Source organism: Centruroides sculpturatus, unplaced genomic scaffold, assembly GCF_000671375.1.
Source record: "Centruroides sculpturatus isolate CEXI.00-Female unplaced genomic scaffold, Cexi_2.0 scaffold135, whole genome shotgun sequence".
Taxonomy (NCBI): domain Eukaryota; kingdom Metazoa; phylum Arthropoda; class Arachnida; order Scorpiones; family Buthidae; genus Centruroides; species Centruroides sculpturatus.
In genome coordinates this window covers 342,437-353,613 of record NW_019384343.1, presented here as the reverse complement: position 1 = coordinate 353,613, position 11,177 = coordinate 342,437, and the positions used below count along the sequence as shown (strand labels likewise).

Below are 11,177 nucleotides of genomic sequence, written 5' to 3'. Positions count from 1 at the left end.
ATTTAAATACTATTATATAATTTTTAAATTAATTAATTAATTTCATTTACTTCTTAATGTAAGAATTAATATTGTAAACAAAAATAATTGAAAATAAGTAAATTATTTTTGTTTTTTTTATATAAAAATATAATATTAAATTAATTAAAATTAATTCTAGTTAATTTCTATTTAAATTTTTAATTATTTTATATTTAGAAAATATTTAATCGAGTCTCTATAGAATTTATATACAGATGAAGTACTTAAGTTAACTTTTACTGAATATTTTTATCTACGATCTGCGCTTTCATTAATTTAAAACAATTAAATTTACTACTTATAATTCTTAAAACATTATTTTAAATTGTATAAAAGATTATAAGGATTTGTGTATAAAAAATATGCAAGTAAGAATACTTATATATACCCATCTTGATATTTTTATATAATATTAAATACAGGATGGATGGAAAGTAACTAGACATTAAAACATCACTATAAGTTTTGTAATAATAAGGCAATTGTAATAAAATTTATGTTTTCATGTACATCAGTTAATGGAATTTTCTAATTCCTACATCAATGGTGTGAACAGTGACCGATAGAGGCTGCACGTGCATTGGCAAAAACGATGGCGACCGATTGTCAGGAGAGAGCTCAGATTTCTGCCCTTATGTGGTGTGGAAATCAATGGTTGCTGTGCAGAAATGGTGGCTTACGGTACAGGAACGTAGTGCCGCAATCTGTCCGGAAACAATCAAGAATTGTCATTTAAAGTTAAATGACCATAAATTCGGTTTAGGACACAGTGTGTGTTGTCCGTCATCATGACAATCTGAGGAGAACGTGTCGTTGGTGAATGATACTCGTGCGTACATTTAATTTAAAGTATGCATATGTATAATTTTCATCATGTTTACTTTAAAGTTCAGAAATTATAAGATTTCTGAATGCCTAGTTATTTTTAACCCACTCCGTATATAAATATCAGCAAAATGTTTAAATCTTAACTAATATTCTTCTCCTATACATAAGAATCTTCTTTAAAAAATTATATTAAAAATTTCTGTTGCTAGAGAGAATAAAACCATTAAAAATGAAAGAAAATTTGTCTCTTTTCTGTTCTATTGAAATACTTGTCTTCTCAATTCTTTCTCTAAATCAACAAATTCCTACCAGTTTTAATTGAATTCATTATCACACACACAAAAAAAAAATATTTTTCCTTTCTTTCTTTTATAAGTCTCAAATTTTATTCTTATTTAATGTAAAATGCTCGTCTAATTTTATAATAAATTTTTATTTTAGCATTTATATTTTATATTTGGAATATTCTTCCTCCGTGTACGAAATTCTTCTCAAGATAAATGGAGAAGGGATGCTGACGTTTGAGGGAAGAAAACCGTGTAAAAAAAATACTAAAAAATTCATCTGTTTTCATTCTAAATGTTCTATTGAAGTATTTTCTTACCAATTCTTGTATTTTTCTCTAAATAGATAAGAAGAAAAGAGAAGAAGAGAGAGAAAACAAAGAGACAAGAGGAGAGAAGAGAGATTAAAAATTCAAGAAATTCTTGCTCACTTATTGAATACCTCTTCATTGAAATCTTCTATTATTAAAATTATTTTAATGGTTATTTGTTTATAAATATCACATTTTATATTCATTTTTACTGAATGTGCCATTAAATTTACGACATAAAAATTAAAAACAAAGTCAATAATATTCAAGTTAAATTAAAGAACCGCATTATTTAATAGCATTTCTTTACAACTACTTCCTAGAAATTCAGTTAATTAACTCTCTTCACAGTATTTATAATCAGGGATGCCCACGAGGGGAAGCGAAAGGAGCTAATTCCTCTGCCTTGCATTGCCTATACATGGTTGGTATGGTTTGTTTCCTTTATACAGTAATAATTTATTATAGGTGTTATAAATTTTCTAATATATTTTAATTTAATACAAGAAATGCTCTTTGTAATGTACAGCAGCCTGTATATTAATAAGTACAGTAAAAACTGCCAAAACGGAAATAATAATTCGATTCCGGTTTACACAGGTTTTACTGCAATTGTTCATTTTACTTATATATGAATCTGTATAAAACCTGTAGATTAAGGACACCATTAAGACCAATTTCTTTATTTTAGAATTCACCAAACACTAACATCCCGTTACGAATTTATCCGAATTTTCGTAGAAAATACTAAAATATTTATTTAGAAAAATCATTTTTTTTTTTAGTTTAATGAAGAATTACTATTTAATATTAAATTTAAAATGGCAGATGGATAGGTTATGTGTAACTTACAATACTTTAGAGGCAAACTGTAACAGTACTGTACCGTATAATGGATAATTTTAAATTTTCTAATGAAAATATATATTAATTATAATTATAAATTTACCTTAAAATGCTTCTCTTTTATTCTTATATTGAATATTTTCACAATAATTTAGTTCATAAATGTAGATTTTCACTAAAATTACTCACAATCTAATGTCGGGTCAGTTAGCTGTGAAACAGCTGTGAAATTACACCTGTATTCAGAAGGAACTGTTTATTATAAATTATTTTAAATTATTAATTAAAAGTAGAAAATTTTCTCTATTATAATTAAATTCTTTTGAAATTCCATTAAAATTTAAAGTATATACATAGGAAAAAAATAAAGTAAAATTTTGTGATTAATGCAGAAAATTATTTGAATTTTATAATATTTAACAATTATATACAAATATTGTAAATAATATAATAATTTACATTTTATTCTGATGGACGAATGTAAATTATTGTTGCAATTTACTTCATTTATCAAACGATCTGTTATACAAATCGATATAGTCTAGTCTAAGTTTATCTAAAAAATAAATAAATAAACTAACTAATTATTTTATATATAACAGACTAAATTAACAATTCTGTAATTTTGTTTATTCACCAAGTGAATGTGTAAATGTACATTTTAATTTTTACAGGAGTAGCAAAGTATTCTCATAAAATACACCAAATAAATCTGTTGAAAGAGTAAATTATTTAATAAAATGAAAACAAAGATAAGCATTTATTTTGTTTTTATATATTTATAGCCCACTCTACACGTCAAACAAATTAATCTTTGTTTAAAGAGATGAAAATACAAGTACTTTCAAACCATTTCTGTTAATTGTCTTATAGCTTTAAAATGTAAACACACCCACACCAGTGTGTGTATTGTAATACATAGTATATTTTTCATAAATATCAATAATTGCCAGTCGAATATAATACTGTATAATTTCAGTACACTATTACGTCAATTCGACGTCATTTTACGCTAACCCGTGACCAAAAAAATATATATATAGAAATGATATCGTAGTGTTCGTTGTTTTCAAGTTCTAATGGCACCATCTAAACTTGATTATGAATTTACTCCTGTGCAGTTTATTCATTGGATGATTAACATTTTAATTATACTTAAATTAAAAAGTAAATTTCTAATATTGTCACCTAAATCTGGACTTTTTTTCGAAAATAGTTTAACAATTAGATAAAAAGCTTGAGCATTTTTGTAAGTACTAAAAAAGTACGAAGAATGCGCGAAAGACATTAACAAAATCTGACACGTGTTACGTAAAGAATTTTAAAATGAAGTTAAAAGAAAATTTCCTAAGATTTAGAAAAGGGTATTCAAGTTTTTAAATGAAATATCCGTTAGCAATTTGTATAGTAAGAAGGTGAATTGCAACGAGCAGATTATTTGTTTAGAAAGAAACTTTTCCTTTGTAGAAACAGAAAAGTTTAGATAAGAGTATTGTAAGATGATATTGTTATAAAAAAAAAAAGAAGAAGGCCAATACGATTTTGTCAACGAAGTCAAAATCTAACCAAAGAGTATTCAGCTGTTGGTCGTGATTGTTCAGGTGCATGTTGCTGTACAATCGATAACAATGAGTATTCTTGTAAGCCCAAGGGCAAGATAGATGTTTTCTCCAGTCGAGAATCTTTATTGGCAAAATAACTATTGCAATAACAAAGAATTTTCAATCATATTTACACAGTTAAAAAATAAAAATCATCATAAGTTAAGAAGAAATACAGAAAAATCCACTGTAAGAAAATGAAGTGTTTAGATGAAAAACTGTACTTCTTTACACGTTCAATTTACTATAAAAAATAACTTTAAAAAGTAAACTAGAATGGAATTATAACGTGTAAAAAGTACAGTAATTAATTATTAAAAATTGAATTTTTTATAACACTTCACCAAACACGAATATTGTATCCTTCAATGGATCCTTTTACATGTAAATCTCATCATTTTTTAGAATTCTTGAACTGTTTAGATGAGAATTTTTTTTAGATTTTTAGGATTCGTGATGTGTCGTGGCTTCTAAAGTGCCCTTTTAAATCTAGTTTCTTTTATCTGAATGAGAATTTTTTTTTGGAAGAAAGAATCTTAGTCAAGCTTACATACAGGAAAAAAATTTCACTCATCGTTGGTTTTTCTACATTTTAAAATTTTGTTATGTACTGTTTATTTAACTGAGAACTTGTATATTTTATAAGAAAATATACAGAATTTATTGACTTCAAATAGATCTCGAGCAAAATAAATCTTACTAAATTCATAAATAATTTTATAAAGAAAAATATAAGCTGATTTTTTTATACAGAATATAATTAAATATTTATTGCTTTAATTAAAGTTTAACCAAAAATTCAACTAATCATTGTAAATCCTAAATTACTATCTTATTCAAAATACTTGAATGGATTTTCATCAACTTACCATCAATTTTATAAAGTAATAAAAAAAATGTTTTAGACCCATTCTAGAATATTTATATTCACAACTGCAGCTAGAATACACAAAATAAAACATGGTAAACTAATTTATAAACCACTCTATATATTTAAAAAGGAAACCAATTCAAAATATAATAAACTTAGTTTTTTAACACAATTTATATTTATAAAATTGTTTTTAAAATTATATTTTTAAAGATAAATAACATTAAAAATTGAGATTATTTGCTAAGAAGATACACTCTCATTATATATNACAGTTGAATTTTCTTTTATTTTTTTTAAAATTACAACGAAAAAAAAATCAAGAAAAGTAAATCAAGTTTTCAAGTAAGAGAAAAAAATGCATTGTCGATTTTGATTAACTTTCATAGAAAAAAAAAAGAATTTAATATTGATTTATTTTACTAAATTAAATGTCTTTTTAGATTATAAAAATATAAAAAAAATTAAGTAAAATATAAAAAATACAAATAATATAAAGAAGAAGACAAATAACGAAGTTTAAAGTTGAATTTTTAGATATTTTAAGGGAGATATTTTTCTAATATTTACATATAAAATCAATATTTATTAAGAAAACTTTATGTAATAAAGTAAATTACTTTAAATTTTATAATGGAAAATACTTAGATTACAAATCTATAAAATATACGTGCATTAAATTTAAAAAAAAAATAATAATAATATTGAGAAAAAATCTATAAAGTTTCTTTATAAAAGGAATGTTTTCATGTTTTCTAATCAAATTAAAATTTTAAAATGTAGAAAAATTTTCTTATTTTCCAACTATTGAATAGTTTAATGTTGATTTATAATATTAGGAAAGTTCGGAGAGTGTATTTTTGTATTTTTATTTTTTATTTTTAAGGATGAAAGTATAAGGAGGAGCTAGAGGAAAAAAAAACAACAACAAATACATTTCTTTGATCGAAAAGTTTTAGAAAAGATTCTTTGAAAATTTTTAAAATTTTAATGGATGTAATATTTATCAAAGAACCAGAATAATAAATATTATTATATATATATATAAACGATATTATTCAACATTAATGTTGAATTGATAATGAATTTTTCTTGAAGTGCTGATTCGGCTTTAGTATAAAAATTTATTGTAAGATAATTTTTAAGTATATTTTATATACAAAATTCAATTTAGTAACATAATTTTAATGTATATTTATTACTGTACCGATTTATTTTTAATTATTATAAGCCTTTTACAAAAAAAAAGGTTTATTTCAAGTCTATTAATTTAACCTTACTCTCTTCTATTTATTTTCCTTATTTTTAAGGAGGATAAACTTTATAAATCTCTTTCCTTCATTATGAAGATAGTTAAAACAGAATTTATTCTTTAAAAATTGATTTAAATACACAAAGCGGTTCAAAGTTCAAAGAGATATTCCTTCACATCAATGCATCAAGATTCTTCACAGTTTAATCTTTCGCCATTCACGAATTTTGTAATCTAAATAATTATTAATTAATAAAACAAAACGTAATTAATAGGAGATAACCCAAAAGTCAATTAACTGAAATTTAAGAACGATTTGGAACAGCTGTGTGATGTCATTCGTGATCCAACTGTTTCCAATAAAGTAATAACACACAACTGTTCCAGATCAGTTTTAATCGTTCTTAAAAATTATTTTAGTTAACAAATGTTTGGGCCACCTTATATGCCTGCATTTTAATTTCTATTGATTATAGGAAAAGGGAGTATTTTCTTAATTTTTTTCTAAAGAAAATATATTTTAATGTAGCTTACTTCTTTGATGAATATAACTTTAAATTACTGAAAATTTGGGGACATTCAAAAATTTACTTTAAAAAAACATTGTGGCGATATTTACGAAATTTTATTTCCCTAAATATCCCCACAATTTTCTTTAAAATCGCTTAAATTCTTTCAAAATCTGCTTAAAATTAAAATCCTCGAAATTTCAAAATGTCCTTAATTTTAGCTTAAAAAATGTTTTAAAATTCCCCTAAGTTCCCTAACTTTAGATTAAAAATGTTTTAAAATTGCCCCAAAATTTCCTTAACTTCATTTTTAAAATTTCCCAAAATTTTCCTAACTTCATTTTTAAAATTCCCCAAAATTTCCCTAACTTTAGCTCTAAAAATATTTTAAAATTCCCCTAAAATTTAAGTACGTATAACAAAATAGTCTATTGTAATATCCTTTTAAAAAAATCATCTTATGTTATTATATATCTTGACCTCATTTCTAACTTTAAAATAATTCACAAACTACAGAACATTAAAGAAATATTTAGAATTTTAATATATTTAAATTTATCACAATAACTCAACACGACGTACAAAAAATATATATATAATAAAATAAACAATTCATTATACAAGACATTAAATAAAAGTGATTCTGGAAGACTTTTTAAAATGTAAAAATTATTATTTTTTAAACAATATTTTTGTTTATTTTTAAAGAATTTTCAAAATTTTCTATTAAAAAATAAGAATATTACTTAAGGATTTACAAGAACTACAAGGATTTATTTACTTTTATGAATATGTATGACATCTTTAATCATTTAAATCAGAGCATTTGCTAAATTCTCTCTCTCTTTTTCTTATGTATATATATATATAATTTTTTAATTTTAGAATATTTTCTTTTTTATATATTACAGAATTTACATATTCACACAGCAATGTTGTTATATTTCCTTCTTATTCTTTATTAATACTTGTAATGCGTTGTTAAAATTTTTTAATATAACCTTCCTTATTTAAATGATCTCTTGGATTCCTGAATCGAAATTCTCTATCTAAACAGCTTAAAATTATTTAGTCACTGAATATTTTATGAAATTCCTGCATAATTATGTAAATAAACGCATTCTGATTGTACGAGAAACGTGTAGATGCATATATGTATAAATATCATTTAAGTTAATTTTTAAAGGAATTTTTTTTAATATAAATACATTTAATTTTACTACTTATAAAATGCCTTCAATTATGTATTCTTAAATAATTACAAAAATTTTCATTTCCTGAAATATTCCCTGAATATCCCTACAATTTGGGAATTTTCAGGAATTTCTTAAAAGCATCGTGGGGATTTCCAGGGAATTCTATTTTCTTATTTGTAAAATATTCCCTAAATATCCCTACCATTTAGGTACTTTTATAAATTAAGAAATTTTATTTCTGTAAACATCCCATAATTTTTCGAAAAATTTCTTTAAAATCTTTGTTTAATTAATTAAAATCCTCGAATCTTCAAAATTTTTGTGTAGATTTTATTGAATTATTTTATTTTAATTAAGTATTAAGATTCCTTGAGCTTTTTCCTATGCCAATATGATGATAAGTAATTATATTATTCATATATTACTTAAGAGAATGTAAACACATTTAAAAACGGATTTCTCTGAAGTACAGTATCTCATTTTCATTTTATAAATCCAAGTCACAAATTCTCTAAGGAACCAACTGTTATTTAATTCTTAAACCTTTCAAAGGTTATAACATATAACTTCATATACTTTCTAATAAATTGATATGAAACTTCGATTTATTTTCTATTTTTCATTAAATTTTAATTATATTTTGTTAGATTAATTTATTGTTAGGGATTTAGTGATTACATCACTTACACGAGAGTAATGAAGAGCTTATATAGAAAATATTCGTTAGATTAAGAAAAGAATTTTAATTTTCTGAAGTATTCCCTAAATATCCCTATAATTTGGAGATTTTTCTGAAATTTTTAAAAACTTCGGTGATTTTAGGGAATTTTATTTTCCTGTTTATAAAATATTCCCTAAATATCCCTACAATTTAGGGATTTTTACAAATAAGGAAATTTTATTTTTTCTAAACATTCCCATATTTTTTTAAACAATTTCTTAAAATCCTTAAAAATTCACTTAAAATACTTGAAACTTCAAAATTTCCCTAAGTTTAGTTTTAAAAATATCTTAAAATTTCTCTTAAATTTAAGTATTTTTAGATTATTTAATTAAAAATCTGAATAATAAAGAAAGTGATAGAGTTGAAGAACAGTTGTGGTTCTATGAAGACAATGTTATTATTTCTTAAGCTTTTGTTGCTTATGGTAAAGAATATATCCGCAATTATCCACAAAATATCTATTTTTTGATGTTAAGACATCATTTTAAAAATATTTATATTTTAGTGAACTGTGAGGATAGCCAAGTGTAAGGAAATGGCAGGAATTACAGTGTTTTGTCTGAAATTTCAAATTACTTAATTTTACTGTAACATGAAGAATATTGAGTCTATCATATAAAGGAATGTATCTGCCATTTTAAATATTCTTATTCTTTATCATCAATTAACAAAAATATATAAAAGTTTTCATGTTCCTAGTGATACCCAATTCTTCAAAATTATTAACAGAAAAATAAATATTTCACAATTTTTAAGTATAAGAAAAACTCTACAAAAATATTGCAATGGCTTTCCTTATATACAACTACTTCCATTTTATAGTAATGCTGCCATATATATTACATTCTAAAAAGCAATATCATCGATTTTTCTGGGGATAGTGATGGATTTCGAGCCATAGAATAAACAGATTGACTGATGTTAGTGCAGTGTATGAAGTCGATCAGATTGCATCATACGCAACACGTGTCGTTACAAGTAAAAAGCAGTTTTCTAGAACTTTGTGGACATTTATCTATGAAATGTCGAGTTATCACCAATCCGATTTTTGATACAGTATCGCTCATAACAATACCAATCTCTTCAATAACTTTTCCCTGAAGGGAATTCTCCCTTTTATGGACTACAGTTGGTTGTTTCCTCCAGCGTTTTTATGAGAGTCTCTTCCTTTTTTCAACGCTTTCAGGCGACAGAATTCACAATGCGTTGCCTGGAATTTCTGTCACTTTACTGAAAGTGTCATCAACGTTGTACGATCTTTCATTTAAGTACCATAATATTATAAGCTCTCTACTTGTTCACACAAAGTTTTATTATCCTTAGTGCGTGTCTACTTGACATATGATAGGCACGTTATATGCGTGCCAACTCAAGACACTCCATTGTTACTTTCCAAAAAACTAATTTTTTCTTATATTATTGATTTTGGCACGGTTTACGTGTCCTTTTTTTCCATTCAAAATACGTCAGACATTATTATAATTACTTACTTATAGTCTGTTAACTCTCATTGACGTGATATACTTTAATTATAATTAACTATTTCATCACATTCTTGTACTTTTTGTGGTATATAATTACTGTAAAGAAATTTATGTTGGGAAAATATCAGCAAAGAATTTTATGTAATTTATTTTAAAAATTACGTAAAATATTTTCCATATTTTAAATTTTTTGAATACGTATTTTTTTTACTTGAAAATAATGGCGTATAAATTTAATTTTATTTAATTACGTCGCTACATTTAAAAAGGCATCTTCTGACTTTATATTGAATGCTAATTTTTTAATAAATGTCCAATATCTTTGGATGTAATTCAATCATCTTGCCATAAATACATCAAAAATAAAGTTATTTTTAAAAGAAATACATTATCAAATTAGTTAGTAGCTTTTTTAAAAAAACACAGCAGGGATTTTTAAAGACTTTTATTTCATTATTTCCCTAAATATTCCTGAAATATGGGAATTTTCAGGAATTTTAAAATGGTGGAATTATTTAGGAAATTTAATTTTCTCTAAACATCTTTACGAGTTTCTTTAAAATTTCTTAAAATCATTAAAAAATTTCTTACATTTATAATAGATTAACGTATAACTTTAAAAATTATTTTAAAATAATTAAAGTATATTAAATTAATATTTATTATTTAATAAAAAAAATAGTATAATCTTGAGTTATATAGAAGTAAATTAAGTAGAAATGATATCTTCTAAACTCAATAAATTGGGATATTTGATGTAAAATATGATCAGGATGTCAATCGTTACTTATATGAGTGTAGAAATTTCGACAGATTCTTATCCAATAATCCTTCCAGACAATAAAATCTATGACAATTGCTCCTAAAGTTAACAACGTAAAATAGAAAAACAAAAATAAAAAAAATCCTAACCATTACCAAAATATTGTATCTTGGAAGGACAAAATCCGGTTTCACTCCTCTTCCCTCCATCCCAACAATTGTTATAATCAAAGAATTCAACTCTAAAGGGATAAACGTGAAGTTTAAAAGTTTTCTTTGATAATCGATCATCGTCTATCTTTCTAATATTTCACATATCAGTAAGTTGCTCGAAAAGAAGACTTTAAAGAAAAATACTTAAAATTTAAAGGAAAATTTTGACTATTCTCTCATTTTTTCCCTAATTTTATCTTGTTTTTTTTTAATACTTAAAATAAAATTTTAAATGCATCACTTCATGCACATGTTTGTAAGCCAAGTGTTTAATT

General features: G+C 24.0%; 1 protein-coding gene across 1 annotated transcript in view; it reads right to left on the bottom strand.

The window, feature by feature from the left end:
- LOC111634846 (dopamine D2-like receptor) overlaps positions 1-11,177 on the bottom strand; it is a 203,437-nt gene that overhangs the window by 156,143 nt on the left and 36,117 nt on the right. The window lies entirely within an intron of this gene.